The 19739-nt window shown below is 42.4% G+C and overlaps 1 long non-coding RNA gene across 1 annotated transcript; it reads left to right on the top strand.

Annotated features, from left to right (window-relative positions):
- The first annotated feature begins 935 nt into the window (after nt 1–935).
- LOC116087631 lies at nt 936–16509 on the top strand. Its single transcript, XR_004117524.1, has 4 exons — nt 936–1227; nt 10901–11226; nt 12984–13072; nt 16422–16509. It is a non-coding gene; the product is annotated as an uncharacterized LOC116087631 (long non-coding RNA).
- The last annotated feature ends 3230 nt before the right edge of the window (nt 16510–19739 follow it).

The raw sequence follows: 19739 nt of genomic DNA, 5'->3' as shown, positions 1-19739 counted from the left end.
GAGGATGGATCTTGGGGAGCAGGGAGGTGGAGGTGGGGAAACTGGAGGAAGGGAGAGAGGGGAACTGTGGTCAGGGTGTAATATATGAAAGAAGAGTTTTTTAAAAACAAAAGAGTAATACAGTAAGTAAGAGGAAAACGAAGACCGTTCATTAAGAATTCATACCTATACTTGCTTTTTATAGCATACGCCCTTCTATCCTTTGCCTATCTGAACTTGTCTCTTACCTGCTAAAACCTGTGAAGAAGGAATGAGTTTGACTTAACCTCCTAAGCAAGAAAACCGAGGTACAGAGAAGCTGGGGAGCTTGCCTAAGGTCATAGTGCTAATCGTTGGTAAGGATGAGTGAGACTTGAATCCAGGCACAGAGGCGCGCGCAGCCACGCCTCCTTATGGTCCGTCTTACAGACTGGTGTAGAAAGATTTTATACTGAATGTAATTGTCTTTGAGTAGTTAGGAAAAAAATGTAATGTGTCCCTAGGCTTTCCATAGGCCAAATTTCAAGACTCTTGTTTAGCTTGATGGTGAATGATGAGGGAGTCACGTGTTACCTCATGGCTAACTATGTGCCATAAATAAATCAGAAACACCTAATTTGGACAGCCTAACTCAGAATCTGCAATGAAAGCAAGGGCGAGAAAAATGTTTGAGGGAAAAAAAATGTTCAGAGAAAAAGGCAATAAGTAAAAATTGAGTCCCTGAGGTAAGTGGACGCTCCTCTTCGCAATTTACCCAAGCGCTGGGAGGTGACTTAAAACTCCCAGCCTTCGCTCCCGTGCGAGCTAAAAAGTGCTTCTTGTAGCAGCTCTTGCCAGATAAATTATGACTTCAAAGCAGCGACGTCCCCATTCAGAAAAACGGGTCGCTGACAAGAGCTCGAGGGTCTAAAGAAACTATAACAAGCTAAGAAATATGGCAACAAGAAAAATGAGTCCTTAGCCTGGGTTCCACCTCCCCTCATCTATTTCACGCCGTATTACGAAGAACCTCATTCTGCCCTGTCACACAGGGAGAGCACCTGCAAGAACAGACTCAATTGCACACACGGGGTCTACTCCACACAGAATGCCACTGAGAGAAGGAACCCTATACTTTTGTGAAGCCTGATCCCTCTCACAACGCGCCCTCAAATGGACTCCGTTAGTGGTTGACCAAGAAATTAAAGCTTCAGCAGGGCTGGGAATCTGGGCCCACACCCCTCTCAGCCTACGGGCACTTCTTACTGGGTGAGTCAAGTGGCTTATTTCTGCCCAAAGTAAGGTTTCCGTGGAATAAAGAGTGAGCGTAGTTTTTCAGTATCATGCTGAAGTGAACAGGAAAAGCAAGTGTTTACAAACCGAGGAAGAGAGACTGTTTGAGAGAGCATCAATCCCGGGCCAGCATCAGTTATACAGATACGGGGGGCGGGGGAGGGGTAGCCACATAGAGCCCTAAGATGGCAAGAGACAAACATCTCTACGCACCCGCTAGCCCAATGGGGGAGGAAATCGTTAGTGTGCCATTCTGTCGGGCAGAACCTGCAGCTGTTAGCCCGGCAAAGAGAGTCTGGAAGCAGCCTGCCTCAGGTGGCTGTGGTCTGGGGCTGTGTCTCCTCGTGGAGCTCAGCACTGCACTTAGCTGGGGCTGGAGCACAGCTGAGCCTCAGACCACTTGGGTGCTGTCCTGGTGTCTTATCTAGCTTCTGCTCTCCTCTCTCTCCCATCTGGTAACAGTCTGAACTTTTCCTCCCCAAACTCTGATCCCAAAGGAAGCCAACTTGCATGTAGGGGTGAGGAGCAGGGGGAGGGTGGAGGAGCTACAGGTTCAGGACGTCTTGTGAGTCCCACTCACTGGCTTCATACAGTGTTGGTTCCAGAGCACACTTGGTGTCAGGCTCTCTAGGTGATGCTCGCACTGGCTCTATGACGCCTCCACTTTTGAGAGGAGAGAGATGATAAGTTTCAAAGTGGGTGTGACTTACCCAAGGGCCTGCACTAGGCAGTGGAAGCTGGACCCAGGTCCTTAGGGCAAGTCTACTCTCCACTGGCAGTATCAATGGCTACCACGGTAGACAGTCATCTGGTACTGTCTCCACACTACCTAGCCACTAGGGCAAGGGAAGCTTTTTCTTCGTCTCGGACAAAATAAGAAATAGGGCAAGATCAGTGTTCCAATCCTGTCTGGTGTCTAGATTGAGGCACAAAAAAAAACGTTGGAAATTGGCGCAACGCTAGGGAATCCCAGAGTGTAAGAAGAGAAGTGGAAAGAGTTAGCTGGAAACCCAAAGCAGGGGTGGGGGAGATGGGGGGGGGAAGGGTTGGATGCATGAATACAGCTGGATTGAAAATGAAAACCATGGCTAAGTTCTTTCATCTTTGCTAATAGGGATGCTGTTGTTAGATTCGGCATGGGTCCCCCCACTCATGAAGAATCAGGAGGGCGATCGCTGCAAATTGCATGCGGTTTTTATTGCCAGTATACTGGGGATGCCCTGCATTCAGAGCAAAGGCGATGACCAGGAACAAAAGCACACACACTTTTTATACCTTTCAGTACATAGGTTTACAGCATGAGTTGGTTATCTCTCATTGGTGGAGCCCATTGTCTTTTGTTCTCATTGACCTTTATGCCCCAGGTGAGGGGGAGATACCGATTGCACGTGGGAGGGGTGGGAGGAGATCCACCCTCCCGGGGATGTTTCCTGGAACCGGGCATTTCTTGGGGATGGGTGTTTGCTCTATAAACCTTTCTGAAGCTCTGTCTTTAGACTAAATGGTCATTCCTTGCTCCTTGGTATTTTTATGAGGTGTCCCTATTTGCTCAATTCTTACACTATCAGACTACAAGTAACCAAGAGATGGTTGGGGAGGTGGCTTAGTGGGAAAAGGAACTTGCTGTCAAACCCAATGACCTGAGTTTAATTTCCAAGACCCACATGGTAGAAGGAGAGAATGGACTCGTGCAAGATGCCCTCTGGTCTCTGTAGCATGCTCTCTATGGCATGGACACACATATTCTCTCTCTCTCTCTCTCTCTCTCTCTCTCTCTCTTTCTCTCTCTCTCTCTCTTTGTCTGTGTGTGTGTGTCTCACTCTCACTCCTTTGTGTGCATTGTGTATGTGTAGATAGATAGATAATGGAATTGACAGTATGAAAAATAAATAAGGAAATCAAACCAAAGGCAGAGGGAAAGCATAAGACCATGTCTTTATTTTTTATGTTGCAAAGAAAAAGCTTCTGCAATCGATCAGCATTGCAAAGGATCTGGCCTGATTTCGTCTGTCTGTGACAAGAACCATGGCCTCACCCTCTTCTGGCTTTCAGTTCTAAGTTGGGTCGGCAACTAACCAATGTCCTCTACTAATCAATCAATCCATTGGCTCCTACTTATTAGTAACTGTTCTGACAACTGTATGGATACAGCATACACAGAAACAAAGGTGCTGGGGAAATGCTATATTCAGTCATTAGCTTTCTTGTCAGAAAATTTTTCCATTTCAGTACTCTTATGAACTAACACATGCAAATGTTTTAATTTATTATTATTGTGTGCGTATGTGACGTGTGCGTGTATGTGATATGGGCTTGAGTACAGATATGCATGCCAGAGGAAGCTTGTGGGTGTCAGAGGATAACTTTTAGGACTCCTTCCTTCCACTTTAGGTTCTTAGGATCAAGCTGAAGCCCTCAGGAATACACTGCAAGGGCTTTTACTGCTGAGCCCTTTCATGCCCCCCCCAAGTGTTTAAAAAAGTATTTAGACTGACATTTAAAAGATAATGCAGTGGATGAGTATGTCCTGAACCTTCACATTGGCCTGCTTGGGCTTTGCCATCATTAAACTGTAACCAGATCAGATAGCTACTACCATCTGGGCATGGTGGGGATTGTGCATCTTCCCTTAGAGGAGGAGCTCACATTATAGCCTGGGGAGAGCAGACTAGCCTGAGTCTTTATCCTACCCCTGACCTTGTCTCCAGAGTTTAGGAAATAATACAGGCCCTTAGATCACAAAGATCGAAGGTTGCGTTTTCTCAGTATATTCTGTTTTAGCGAACGAGGCTGCCATCCGCGTTAAGCACGGATGGTATGGAAGAGACAAGCATCACCCTGCCATCCTGTATCAAAATGTATCTTTCCGTCCTTATTGAGAACTCTGGAGTTTCTCTGAATACTCTGTGATTAATTTTTAATCGGCACCAGAAATGAAGATGACAGGCGTTGTGTGGAAGAGAGAGCCATGGGGAGCCAGTCTGTACGTCACTTACCTATAAGATGCCAAGGGGAGAAGGAGGCTCATAACCTTTGCAATGACATGCTTTTTATTTAATGCACTCGGTGATTTCATTAGACTGCCAATATAAATCTTTAAAAAATATAATAAAATAAAAATGTGAGCAAAGTCAGCAGGGGTCCAAGTACTGATGCTATTTTCCCCACTGCTGGATAAATGATTTCCCCCACCACACCACAGCACGTGCCCTCATTAGCATGCATGAAATGAGAGCAATGAGCATTGGGAGATTCACAGTACACTATGTCTGACTTCATGAATAAGAAAGGGAGCCCATTTTTAGGGGAGGGGTCAATATTCACCAGTCCCTACATACTTGATTAACTAACATCATAAATCCATCATATGCAGGAAACTTTAAGAGTCTCCACCTTATTTTCTCTACCTATAACAGTTATTAACCAAGTTTGTCTGTATCCACAGATTGTTAAGGCACTGTGATCTTCATTTACATATTTATTTCAGGATTTTATTTCTCCTACGCTGGCCTCGAACTTTTTCTGTAACCCCGGAAGACCTTGACATTTGGCTTCTCCTGCTTCTGCTTCCTGAATGCTGGTGTTACAGGTGTGCAGTACCAAGCCCTGTTTACGCAGTGCTTGCAATCAACTCCAGGGTTTTATGCATGCTAAACAAGCATCCTGACACCTGAGCTACATCCTCAACTTACCCTGCCATGACCTCTAAGTAGCAGATGCAAACTAGCTATAACCTTAAAGTCTATACCCAGTACCCATCTTACTTTCTGTTCAGCCAACATTAAATAAAACTGTGCCAGAGACTGGCACAGGCTAAGCTGAGTTCAGAAGATACAAGTGTGTGTCAGACAAAGCCTGGGATTCTAGGAGCATTCAGTTAAATAGATGAGGCAATGATATAAAGGAAGATGAATAGAGAGAGATTGCAGAAATATGTAAATAACCCAAAGTGCCCCAGACTACAATGGCGGAGAGTGGAAACTCAGGTGGAGGACAGTCTGAAGTTTCCAATGGAATTAATGCCTGAACAAGTATCTAACGACAAATAGCCACCTCTCCCCAGAAGGTTCTAGGACCTAGTGAGAGTAAGTGATCAATAAATTTTGTAAAAGAGTTAATGGCCTACGTTTGTCAGGCATGGAAGGAGATGACAGCATTTTAGGAGAAGGTGTGAGGGCAAAAGGCAAACGGTCTCCGAGTTTCTTGAGAATTATGAAGGAGACCATGATTTAAATGAGAAAGTGATGAAAGGTAAGCAGGAAGGGAATTATTAAAATAACAACAAGAGCACACAAACAGAACCGCTTGGTCCCGAGAAGAAGTAAGTAACCTTCCAAGAAATATTCACAAAACCCTGGAGATGCATCAGCCCACAGGGCAGGCTCATACATAAGCAAGTACAATAGGACAAATACCTTGAAAACCACTAGGCATTGTTCTCCGACTTGTTTACATGGTAAAAGCAAGACAGAGCCAGGTGTCTCTGCAACAGGATGTATTTCTCTCCCTTTGGAACAGTGAAAGTTCTGGAGGCGGGTGGTGGTGTTGGTTGCACAATGATATGAATGCATTAAACGTCATTGAGCTGTATGCTCGGCAAGATCCAAATTATACTGTGCATATGTTACAACAGTCAAAGGGAGTGTTTCTTCAGCATTCAAGAGGTAGAAGCTAGAAAGTGGAGAGACCAGCCTGATGTACATAACAGGTTGTAGACCAGCCTAGTCTACATAGGGAGACTTTATTGCAAAACAAACAAGGGTTCTGGAATGGACCTCAGCCACAAAGTGCCTACCTGGCATGTGTGAGGCCCTGGCTTTGACCCTCAGATCTACAGAAATATTCTCAAGTGTTTCCTGAAGACCTGAAAGACATAGAGTTTAGCTCAGTGAATTTTGGTAATCATGAACAAGCTCAATGAGTTTTATTTTTCTTTGTGCTTTCTCTCTCTCTCTTTCTCTCTCCCTCTCTCTCTCTCTCTCTCTCTCTCTCTCTCTCTCTCTCTCTCCCTCCCTCCCTCTCTCTCTCTCTCGCTCTGTGTGTGTGTGTGTGTGTGTGTGTGTGTGTGTGTGTGTGTGTGAGGCACGCATATATTATATGTGTTTGTGTATGTACAACACAGGTACATATGCTCACAAAGAGGCCAGAAGAGAACCTCAGGCATCCTGGCTATCCTATTCTGCCTTATTTCCTTGAGACTGAACCCAGAACTAAGCTGGGAGCCAGCAAACCCCCTGATCCTCCTATCTCCATCTCTCATGGTGCTAGGGTTATGGCCACATATATGGCTAAAGTGGATGGCCACACTCAATTACAGGAGTGCTGAGGATTTGAACTTGGGTCCTCTTGTTTACACAGCAATCACTCATACCGAGTTCTATTCTTTAACAAGGCATACATATATGCAAGCCTTAAGCATTTTGCTTGTTAGTTTGTTTCTGTATATAGGTATTAATGCCCTATCCAGCACCTTCATCAAGATGCTATCATGCCCAGCTCTCCAGGGGGTCCCTTCTACATCTTTCCAGGAACTGATTGTACTCAAAGCTAATCATATTTCTGATTCCCATCATTTTAGTTGGGGACCATATGTGCTTATCCTCATGTTACCTTGATTTTATGCAGAGACCCCGCCCCTTATTGCCACACCCAGTTGTGTTTTGTTGTTGTTTGTTTTTATTCTATAACCAGTTTACAGCAAGACCAACTTGTGATCTTCAGTTCCCACAGATCAACATTGTAGGCATTGTTTAACTGGGTGCTCTCGGCAAAGGCTCTTTCCCCGCTGATGTCAAGGCGTAGGCTAGGATGTTAGCTCATCCGAGGCAGCATGCTCCCTCATGCTCCCTGTATGTTAGTAGAATTCATTCCCTTGCAGCTGTCCTACTAAGGTCCCCACATGCTTGCTGGCTGTCCTTCAGTCCTTTTCAAGGACACCTTCTGTCTTGCCACTCATGGCCCCCTATTCCAATACAGCAGCTGAACTCTTCAAGGCCAGGTGAAGGGGGATGACAACTCCTGTTTCTCAGAAGCTTTCCTAATTAGCTCAGACCCATGCAGAGTCGTTTCCCTTTTAGTTAGCTCAAAATCAACTGACTTTGGACTTTAATCTCATCTACAAAATCTCTTTGACATATAACTCAACATTTCATGGCATTTACAGAACTGCCCACACTTGTGAGGAGAGAATTATAACTGGCCCATGGGGTAATGGACAGGAATGGCAGATCACCTAAAATTTCACCTTCTTCAAAATTGCTTCTTATGTATTTCAGCTGACCACAAATGCAACATGACCATTATTTTTCCATTCAAGACCTTTACTGCAGAAAACTTAGAAAATTAAGTAAGGCAGTGGTACTGCATACCTTAAATCTAGCTCTCAGGAATCAGGGACAAGTGGATCTCTGAGTCCAGCCTGGTCTACAGAGAAAGTTCCAGGACAGGTAGGGCTATACAGAGAAATATTATATTGAAAAAAAAAAGAAAATAAGAAAATTAAGGAAATTGTAATCAAAACAGAAATTAATATAATGCTTTCCATTATAACCAGCTGTAGTTAGAATTTTAGTTACTCTAAAATATTGTAAATACACATATGTAGGTATCTATTGACTAATATTAGATAGTTAACTGAGTTTTATTATGGTCCTTCACTGGATCGTTTGAAACCAATTTTCATTTTTTGGTGCTTTTATTTGTATAACATCCAAGCACATAGATGTACAGAATTTCAGTCTACTAAACTAAAGTATGCAGATAATATGTTTTCTAGTTTTATCTCTGTTTTAGTTATTAGGTAGGGTTTTACTGCTTTGAACAGACACCATGATCAAAGCAACATTTATAATGACAATATTAGGGCAGGAGAGATGGCTCAGCAGTTAAGAGCCCTCCCTGGGCCAAGCATATTCAAACCACCACAATCTCTATTCTTGCGACAAATACCATAACTAAAGCCACTGATATTCTGTGTTGAGAACATCAGCGAAAGCAATCAGGGCAAGAACTCAGTAGGCTCTTAAAGCAGGAACCATTGAGGAACACTGCTCTCTTCCACTCATAGGCTTATACTCAGCTAGGTTTTTCATACTGCCCAACACCAACTGCCTAAGAATGAACCCTGCTACATCAATTAATAATCAAGTCAATCTCCCACAGATATGTCCATGGTCCAATCTGACTTAGACAACTCTTCAGTTGAAGCCTCTCCTCTCGCGTGACTCTAGGCTGTGTCAAGTTGACTATGAAAGCTATCAGCACACTAAGCATCAGAGAATTGTAAAATCCTTCTTTCTTTGTGGCAAACACGAAGAAACTGACCCAAGAGGACTTTCAAGCTTGCCCAACTGTGCTTTATTAGAAACTCGGAGACATAACTAACAACTAAGCACTGAGGGGCTCAGAACTCAGTTTTCACAAATGATCCCCTTTCTCTATTTGTAAATCAGCAGTGATAATTAAGGCTTTCATAAAAACTTCCATCTTCCCTTCTCAAAGCATGTGGTGGTATTACTTTTCCTTGTCTTCAAGTAGTATAACCTATATGACTTACATTCATTTTAAATTAGGAACCAACTGATATGTGGCATTCTGGGGTCATAATGACGAGTTTTCAATTTGAAATATTACCTCTGCCCAGCTCTAAGACTATATGTGCTACTTTTCTCTGCTAGCCTGGTACCTAGGAGACCCCCTCTAACTGTAAGTTCACATTCACAATGAAATTATTTCTCTGCTCAACCACTGAGTTGTTTCTTTTAAAAAATATATATATATATATACATACATATATACATCATATACATATGCACATGAACACACGCTATATGGTCCATAATCCATATATGTGTGTGTGTGTGTGCGCGCACGCACACACTCATATGTACATACATATATACATACCCCAGCTTGTACAGAGGCCAGAGGATAACTTTCTGAAATCAGTTCTCTACTTCTACCATGTGGATTCTGGGAGTGAGACTCAGGTCATCAGGCTTGGAGCCAGGCACCCTCACCCAATGGGCCATCTCACTGGCCTCAAAGTTGTTTCTTACTATAGCACAACCTAACCTAATCTGCCTAATGCAAAACGAAGGTTTGGGAGTGGGGTGGCTAACTTTGTTTGTCGATTTGATGGGATTCATAATCATCGTGAGAACAAATCTCTGGCCAGGTCTATAAGGGATTATCTAGATATGGATAACTGAGGGGGCAAATTTACTCTAATTGTGGACACCACCATTCCATGAGCTGAGGTCAGGGGCTGAGTCATATGCTCTTTGCTTCCTGACGATGCGGCGGTGTAATGTTGCCTGCTATTGCCATAGCTTCTCTTTAGCTTCTTATCCTTGTTGCTGTGATGACATACCAGCCCAAAGTGACATAGAAAAAAGGTTTGTTTTAGCTCACAGCTCCAGGTTGCAGCCCATCTCTATAGGGATGTTACAGTAGCAGGAGACTGAGACGATTGCATTCACAGTCGAGGGCAGAAAGTATTAGACATGAGCATGTCCACTTGCCCTTTCCATTTTATACTGTCCTGATCTTCTGCCCAAGGAATTCTTGATATTCTGCCCACAATTAATATGGGCCTTTACATTACTAATTAGCTTAATCAAGGCAATTCCTCGTAGACATTCTCAGAAGCTAGGCTTAGTCTATATTGTCCCTCATAGTTATGCTTAGAGGCCTGGAGTTAAAGCATTATACTGACTATGATACCGTCTCTGCCTTGGTAATAGCCCAAGGAACTGTCAGTGCACATTCTTGCCTCCTTCCTTAAGTTTACACTGTCGTCTATTCTATCCTAGCAAAAAGACAAGTGAGGGATATAGAGAAGAATCTGTCATTGATTTGAATTCTGATACAGGTAAAGGAAGAATGGGAGTACATAGTGCCCCCAGAGAAGCCTGTCCTCAGAGAATGCCTCCCACCTGTGCGACTTAGTGGGAAAAAAAAATCTGCAAACTGCCAACCATCACAGTTAACAGCTAGAGTTCAGAGCCCTCTTCTTAACCTTAAAAATTAAAAACTGTCCTTTCCTAGTTCCTCAGATTAGTTAGAAGCCGACATGAAAAATATCCAAACATTTGTTCAAGTTCTTAAAGCCTAATCCTACTAGAGTTTCTGTTTTTTTTTAAAAAAAAAAAAATTAGTGTATATTCATTGTGCAAAATAGTCAGTTTCATCGTGACATTTATATACATACATATAACATACTTTATATTCACAGAGTGTCATGATTCTCCCTCATCCCCCTAAAATTCCCTTCTGAAAGTAGGGCACCATCAGGGATTGCTTTTAATACAGACGAATGTGCCTTTATGAGCACTCAGCCCTTCACAATCATGTCTAATATGAATTTTCCATGGCTAGAGACTTCTGACTCAGTCCTGGGTGCAGTTAGTACTCCTGAGCCTAAGGCATATGTGAGTCATAAGTTTTGCTGTTAACACAAAACAGATAACAAACAAAACCCCAAACCATCAATCCAGCATTGGGCAGTAGGTGATAACAGAATGCTCTTAGAAATGCTGAATCCTAGCTTATCAGGAAGCTAAGTTACTGTGCTGGAGTGGAAACGGCTTTCCTAGCATTCACTCACTCATCATCCCATGTAGTAACTGGCCTGATTTCCTTTGTCCAGGTAGCCATACCTCCAACGAGCCATCATGCTGTGAACAAGATGGAATGTGACACCTTTCCCATAGAGGATACGTATGCAGCTCGGGTCTAAGCCAGTCTAAGCTACCACCTCTATCCTAGAACAGAAACTGCATCAAGAATGAAACAAAAGCCAGACCAGCAGGACCAGAGACAGCTTAGTGATGACGAAGAAAACATCTTGCTCTTTCTTGAGAGCTCCTGGAAATGGCCATCTCTCAGACTATGCTAGGACGCACATGGAAATTCGTCAGCAGCCAAATGGACACCTACAGATGAGACCAGACTCACAGTGAGCCTTACTCTGTGGTAAGATAAAGCAGGGCAACACCTCCATTGATGACCTTGTTGAGCCTGAGAATTAAGTTCACCCATTGTTGCATCCTACTTCTAGATTTTCAATTATATGCACCAATATACATATTTTTCTCCCTCCTTTTTTTTTACATGTATTTATACATGTGCCACAGAATAAATGTGGTAAGAGGACAGACAACTCCCAAGAATCTGTCCATTCTTTTCTTCTCCCATGTGGGTTCTGAGACTCAAACTCAGGCCATCAGGCTTGGTAGCAAGTGTCTTTTCTCGTCATCTAAGAGGCCTAATATACATGCTTTTAATGTTTGATTAAAACAACATTTGTTAGAATTCCATTCCTTACATCTGACATAATTGAGAACAGACATTAATAGAATGAGTAGAAACCAGTTGCCTAAAATTCAGATGGAGAACAAAAGTCATAAAACAGTTGCCTATTACAGTGCTGGCTGTGTTGGTTTTATGTCCACTTGACACAAGCTACAGTTGTCTAAAAGGAGGGAACCTCAACTGAGAAAATGCCTCCGTTAAAGATCCAGCTATATAAGGCATTTTCTTAATTAGTGATTGGTGGAGGAGGGCCCAGACCATTGTGAGTTGTGCCATCCCTGGGCTGGTGGTCCTGGTCTGTAAGAAAGAAGGCTGAGCAGATTATGGAGAGCAAGCCAGTAAGCAGCACCCCCTCCATGGTCTCTACATCAGCTCCTGCTTTCAGGTTCCTGCCCTGTTGGAGTTCCTGGCTCACTGCTTTTGATGATGCACTGTTATTTGGACTATGAGAGAAATAAACACCTTTTCTCCCCAAGTTGCTTTTGGTCATGGTGACACATCATAGCAGTTACCCTAACTAGGACATTTGACCAAAGGCTAAGTGCCCTGAAATGACAGAACGTAGAATTCCACAGCACGATGAACAGGATGGTAAATCATAAATATTCTCTTTAGAAGTTTCGAAGACCATCTAAAAGATTATATTGGGGGGCTGGTGAGATGGCTCAGCAGTTAAGAGCACTGACTGCTCTTCTGAAGGTCCTGAGTTAAAATCCCAACAACCACATGGTGGCTCACAACCATCCAAAATGAGATCTCTACTTCTTCTGGGGTGTCTGAAAAACAACTACAATGTACTTACATATAATATATATATATATATATATATATATATATATATATATATATATTTAAAAAGAGATGATATTGTGATTAAGAAGGAATTGAAAGAAAGGAAGGAAAAGAGAGAAAGAAAAGAGGGAAGGAGGTAGGAAGGAAAGGTAACAGAGAGAAAGGAAGAAAAGTTTTAATAATAAATACAGCAAACACTACCCGTTGCTTACTGTACACCAGCAACACCCTAGCCAGATGGCTGATCTACTCACACTTCATAATATTTTTTTAAGATTTATTTATTATTATATGTAAGTACACCGAAGCTGTCTTCAGACACACCAGAAGAGGGCGTCAGATCTCATTACGGATGGTTGTGAGCCACCATGTGTTCGTTGGGATTTGAACTTAAGACCTTCGAAAGAGCAGTCAGTGTTCTTTCCTGCTGAGCCATCTCACTAGCCTCCCTTTTTTTTTTTTTTTTTAAGATTTACATAATATCTTTTTTTTTTCTGAGACAGGGTTTCTCTGTGTAACACTGGCTGTCCTAGAACTCACTCTGTAGACCAGGCTGGCCTCAAACTCAGAAATCCATAAGATTTACATAATATCTTATGGTAATGTTTTATTTATTCCCATTTCAGGAATTGAAGAAGATGAAATTGTCAAAGTAAGCCATATCTTAGTATTGGGTAATAAGATCACAGGTCAAGCCACCAAACTTGATTCCAAGGTGAGCATGGCATCCCAATACTATTGTGGTCTTTCGGGTCCTTTAAGGTTTGTGTAGCAGTACATACCACTGATATAAGGCATTCTTTGGGTATACTCTGGCGCACTCTCTACAATTCAGCAAGAATATTTTGGATGCAGCCAAGTATTCAGATAGGGATGTTTTTGGCCTAGCTAACAGATGAACACTGTTTAAGAATAAATTTTCTAAGGAATTTTCTTAGGTCCACAGATGGGGATCTTCTGCCAGTGACTTGCCCAATTTCCAACTACTTACCTTCTGATATTGCTGGGAATCTAAAGTTTCTTTTCTAGAAATAGATGCTACATTTTGTAAGACTCTGTTGAGCCTTAGCTTACCAGGGACTCCCTGAGTAAACGGGAGCCTGGAATCGATGCAAAAAGCAAGAGGAATTTATTGTTCCAACATGTTGGGGTTGCTCTATACATAAAATCCAGTGAGCCTTTATACAGCTCTCCAGGCAGCAGCCATTAGGCACAATGTGATTGGCAGAACAGTGTGACTTTTAAACTGATTGGTCTATAGGGAATGAGATAGGTGGCCAACAGTAGTGGAATGTGTCTATCTGTACCCGCAGGTGGCCTGTGGTGGATCCCTTCTCCCTGTGGTCTGAGGAATGTAATTAACCCCTCCCTTCCAGAGGTGCTTATGTTCTTTATGACCTTTTGCTTCCAAGAGGGGAGGGGTCCGGTGGAATTTTCTAAAGTTCCTGAGCTGACCTCTTCAATTTCTCCCTCAGTTTTTTCCTAAAGAGAGATGTCACTACAAGTGAAAATGTCTCCATTTGAAAGATATATTTTCGTTGTCTTTTTTATACTTTTGCATAGATAGATAGATAGATAGATAGATGATAGATAGATAGATAGATAGATAGATAGATAGATAAATAGATAGAGATAGAGATAGAGATATAGGATAGTAAAAACATAGCAAATTCAGTTGAACATAATCCAGAGTAAAAGTGAATAAACAGATAGACATAACACACTGAAAACCCTGGTCCTTGAGCTAATGGTGCCTGCTGTTGCCATTGTAAATGTGAAGAGAGCAAGGAGTGGAGAGAGTCTGCATTTGGCTTCTGACAACACGAGGGACGTCTGAAGGCAACTATAAAAAAACATCGCCAAATCCTAAGAAGGCACTCTTCTCAAATCTTCATTTTCCCCATGTTTTCCTTCCTTTCCAAAAAGTCTCTCCCACCCTGCCCCCCTCAAGCTCCAGATCAGATCTCCCTCACCCCAGAAAGCCACACAATAGAGTGGGAAGAAGGGCAAACCCCAGCTTTTGTGTCTTTGTTTTACAAAAGCCAAAGCCAAGCCCTTAGGGAACTAGATTCTCTATTCACACCCTGAAGAGCCAGGATGAAGAAGTTCCCTCAACCTTCCCAAATTCCCTGGGCTTAGAGAAGAAGGGAAGAGGCGGAGGTCTGGAGCCAGTCCCAGGAGCTGAGGGGGGCAGAGTCCCACATTAAGCAGTCCACTCGGAAGGCTGCCAGCCTGGAGAGAGATGGCCACATTGTGCACATTGACAGAAATATAAGCAGCTTCACAAAGATCCCCAAGCTCCCAGCATGACATGAGAACAGCAGAAGACCATTTAAACCAAGGACAGAAATGACAAGCTCTCAGCCTAGCCCATCTCCAGCAAAAACAGAGAACGCACTGTCCCTCCGGCCCCCAGCACTTGGCTCTTCGGAAGATGCCAGAACTGGAGCATAGCCCCAGGGAAGAAGTCAGACAATTCCAAGACAAACTAAAATTCCATCGTTTTATATTGTTGACTTGTTTTTCCATGGACTGAGCAGAGCAGGCAAATTATAATAAGATCTCAAGTTCAGATAAAGAAAGCAAGAGGCCGAATCACTGCTTACAGACCTGAGTGTAGTGTTCAGAATTCAAGGCTACTGCAAGAGAGCAGGGTGAGGTGATCCCTCTGGGGAAGTTTAGGGTCTTCCACACACAGAATAGGACCTAGTGAAACAGAACTCGAACAGAAAGAAGTCAAAAGCAGTCGCGTACTACAGACAGAACCATCTGCTGCCAATCCCCGTGAATCTTCATGGAAAGGGGGTATTTGACATGGGATCCCAAGGGGATGGAAACAGTGGTGTGTACAAGCCAGCATGAACTCGGTGTTGAACCTGAGTATACTCAAGGTCATGATAGGAGGAACACAGGTTTGACAATTGCTATGGGAGGATAAAGAATGACTAGATAAAAGCAGATCACACTTAGAGGTTCCTGAGATCTTGACTCAGAAGTTTGAGTTGAATACCATACTCAGTGTTAAAAAAGAAAAGGTGTCAGAAGTCGGTACCAGGAGTGTGGTTCTAGAGGAGCAGAAGTATAAGAATGAATCTTTTCAAAATCTGCAGTTGGTTTGAAAATCTACCAGCACCTTCACCTACTGAAACCTCTCCAGATTCTCTCCCTCCTGGGAGCTCAGAGAATATTGAAGACCCATGGTTGAAACTATATTTCAAGCTTAAAGAAGGCTAATGCCCCTGATTATCTTGAGTTAGGTGATTCTGTGTACAAAGCTTTCTACAAGATGGGGAAAAAATTGGAAAATGATTTTGTGGGCTGGTTGCTCTTAGGATCTTGGGAAAAACCGATGAAGCAAAAGAAGGAGTTGTGTGATAAAATCGAATGGCTCCAAACACAAGTAAACAACCTAAATTTGCTAAGTATGTCCTTGAAGAGAATCTTCTCTCTTCTCTTCTTCGCCTACTTGCTTTGCGGGACTGAGCAACTGCTAGATCTTTGGACTTCCACTCACAGCTGCTGCTGACCATTGTTGGGAGTTGGACTACAGACTGTAAGTCATCAACAAATTCCTTTACTATATAGAAACTACCATAAGTTCTGTGACTCTAGAGAACCCTGACCAACAACACATAGGCTGGGAAATTTATTTTTACTGAGAATAAAAGATTATCTGTAGTTGGCGTGGTATATTATGACTGGCCAGGAGACTGGGAGTAAAAAGAATGAGTCGGAGGCCATTTCAGTGATTTAAGGAAAGGTGGGATGAAGGTTTAGCTGTGAATCAAAAAGAATGGAAGCACAAGAAACAGTGGGCAGACATGCTCTGAAGAGTGGAATTGGTGTGGTCAGCTGCAGCGATGAGCTACAATTTCACAATAGGCTAATATCTTTGGCCCTGGGAGAGTTCATTCATTCTAAGTCCTGACAGTTGTCCGACATCAAGCTGTATGCTTCGGTTTGCTGTTTTAAAACGTTTGTTCACCTCAGTCTTGATGGGGTTGGGAAAGACTCACAGCATTAAAAACAAATGTGTCATCCTTACAATCTTTTCATTCTTATAGTATTCTTCACGACTGCTTGGTAGTGTCTTCTGACACTTGACATGAACTTGCATGAAGCAACCATGGGGACAAAGGCTTCGGACCATAGCAATAATTGTGAGTGCCTGCATCTCTTAGTCCTTGGAAAGTAAAAGAGCTGATACTAGAACCAAGGTTTGTGCAAAAACTGCTCTTAGAATAGAACACACACACACACACACACACACACGCAAATAAATGAATGTAATAAAATCTACAGTGAATTTATTATAATAATGATAGTAACACAACAATAACGGCGCCGGATGGCACACTCCTTTAATTCCAGCACTTGGGAGGCAGAGGCAGGCAGATTTCTGAGTTCAAGGCCAGCCTGGTCTACAGAGTGAGTTCCAGGACAGCCAGGGCTACACAGAGAAACCCTGTCTTAAAAATCCAAAACAAAGCAAAACAAAACAACAAACAAACAAAAAAACAATAACAGCAACAATCACAAAGCACGCACACCGAGTTGCTTCAGTGGCGTGCATGCAAAGTTTTTCATTTGAAACTTTGAATTTTAAATCTTGACTTTAATACTTAACAATGATGTGGTCTTTGGCAAGGTACTTAGCAGATTTAGTCCTGAGGACTTTGGTGAAAATTAGGAGCAGGAAAGCCTCTTGGCAGGTGAGAGTCTCTGGAGGCTAGAGGATTAGCTTGTTGACTTCCACTTATCACCTTGATTGACCACTCATGTGAAGTAGCAATGGACACCACTGTCTACAGTGGGTCTGTTGTTTGACGTCTCTGCATTTCCATTTCCTCTTTGTCCGTGGAAAGAAATGAGAGCGCCTGCCTCATGGGACTATTTTGGGGATTTAATTGCTATAGAGCGTGTAGTGTTCAGTATAGTGCTTGGTACATTTTAAACAGGCTGCAACGGTTTATTGCGACTACTGTATTATTACTAATGTAAATCTCTCACGTCTAAGAGCAGAGGTTGGCAAACTGTGATCCAGGGACTAACTCCACCCCACAGACAGCTTTTGTAGAGGCTGAGAACAAAGCACTGCTCTAATATTTTTAAAGGATAAAAGCACAATCAAAAGAAGATTCTCATGAAACGTGAATATTTTGCAAAAAAAAAATGCATATTTTATTGTCAGTGATAAAGTTCTGTTATTGTGCACACCATTTGACTCATGTACATACATGTCCATGTGCATACATGTCCATGCCTTATATAAGATTGTTTCTGAGTGACAGAACTCAGAGGTAACAAGTAAAACAGATCCTTAAACCCTAGGTATTTCCTATCCAGCACCGTGCGGGTTGGTCTTGCAGATCCTATTATAAAATGTTTTCAGTAGTACCATGATTTGCTCCTCCATCATTTCCAGGCATTAAAAGAAAAATCAAAATGATTTTTAAAATTCTTGAATGCCAGTGAGCTTCGAGCTGTTAAGAGAGAAAAATTCTCAGTTTTTCCAAGTATTTGGGAATAGCTTTCAAAACACTGTCACCTTTTTTTTTTTTTGTGGGTGATGACAATGTGCCTGACATTAATTCTCCTTCTAATACACAAAGTTAGTGGCAGCTTAGTGCTGCACTGGGGCCAAACCAAACACAGGCCTGCAAAGGCTGTCTGAAGGGAGCCTGCATCAAAACAGAGGCAGAGAGGAAAATGTATTTTCTGTGGAGAGGCGCCAAGCAGTTTTTGGCTGTCACATCATGTCAAGATACATAAATGCCAAGTAAAAGGTTGTCAATCATTGAGATTCTTTATCTATTTGATGACAAAACCCTAGATATTTGGAAACATCTGGCTAATACACTATTTCTTGCTTTGCATCTGGATTTGGTGTTCAGTCTGTTTTGGTTGATGAGAACAGCCAGATATTATCCACTAATACAAAAAAGAAAAAAAAAAAAACCTTCCACTCTCTCATAGAGAAATTTTCTGGTTCTAATTCTTCCGTTTAATATGTGAGTTATTTTCTCCTATTTCCACCTCTATTTTTCACCATATTTTGTCTCTTCCTCCTCCTCCTGCTCTTCCTTCTCCTGTTCCTTCTTTTTCCTCCTCTTCCTGCTACTCCTTCTGTTTTCTTTCTGTCTTTTACTATTTCTTCCACCATAATCTGTCCTGTCAAAACTTTGCAAAAGTATCATCATCTTCTAAGTTCCACCAGGAAGAAAACAGTTTGGGATATACTATTTTAAGCTCTCAATTAAAACCCAGTATTCATGCCTCCAGTGGCAAATAATAAATAAATAGAACGCTTCTTGCTTTCTAGAAGGTGTTGTTTCTGTACAATTCCAGCCCTGATCCTGAGGCAGAATACCTCACAGAAAGGTAACTGTCTCACGGAGAGACAGTTTTTGGTTTATCTATTCACGATTTTCCTATTGCTTTAAACTGATTCTTAACAGGCTGTTCAGTGTTAGAATTGCACATAAAGTCCCTATAACAGAACACAGACAATCCCGGTCCACTTCTTCACAATCACAGTCTTTCTGTGACTTTGGCTCTTTCTCTAGGCATGCTAATGGTCCACACTGGTCCACAGGCTTCTTTTGTAGTAACATAGGCCTTGCCAAGACAAATGCAGGCCTCTCTCCCTGCTCCCCTAAATTTTTGATCGATGCTCTGACTTTATGGAGTCTTGCTGGGCACGCAGCTTTCAGTGCACAGGGCTCCTGTCCGAATCTCTTTTGCACATTCCCAGGGAGTGACTTTTCTCCTCCAAACAACGCTGTGAGGTTAGCGGGAGCCCCAGATCCTATAAACAGGCACAGCAGCTGCAAAACTGTGAATTTTATTGTCTTTCGTTCTAAGCAGCTGACTACATCGTTTTAAGAAAAGGAAGAGCTTCAAAAAGGAAGGGAGATTCTCTGGCTTTTAAATAATTGCTTGTGATAGTTGGGGGAAAGTGTGCTATGTATAGTCTTGCAGATCTCTTCCCAGTTTAAAGTTCGCTATAAGATTTCATCTTCTGGAAAGGAATTATAATTAAAGTGGAAAAATGCTTTGGGTTCTAGATTGATCAGCTTACATGCAATACCTGCCAGATCTTAAAAATCATAAATAAAAAACTGGGAGCAGCAATGAGGGAATAGCAATTACAACCAGTGATGGACAGATCAGGACAATATCATTACAAATAACACTTCAGAAAGGCTTGGGGGGGGGGGTGCCACATTTCCTTAACATGTTAGGGAATAAATCAGGATAATACTGGTGTATCTTTTCCATGGTACTGTTATGGTGTAGCTAGGAAGCATCCCTCCAAAAGGCTCATGTGTGGAGGTCTGGGTCCCCAGCTGGTCTATCTCAAGGTTAGAAGGGAATAGAAT

The sequence above is a fragment of the Mastomys coucha genome, unplaced genomic scaffold (assembly GCF_008632895.1).
Source record: "Mastomys coucha isolate ucsf_1 unplaced genomic scaffold, UCSF_Mcou_1 pScaffold13, whole genome shotgun sequence".
In the NCBI taxonomy this organism is placed as follows: Eukaryota; Metazoa; Chordata; class Mammalia; order Rodentia; family Muridae; genus Mastomys; species Mastomys coucha.
Note: the sequence above shows the minus strand (reverse complement) of the source record. Positions and strands in the feature narration are given on the sequence as shown.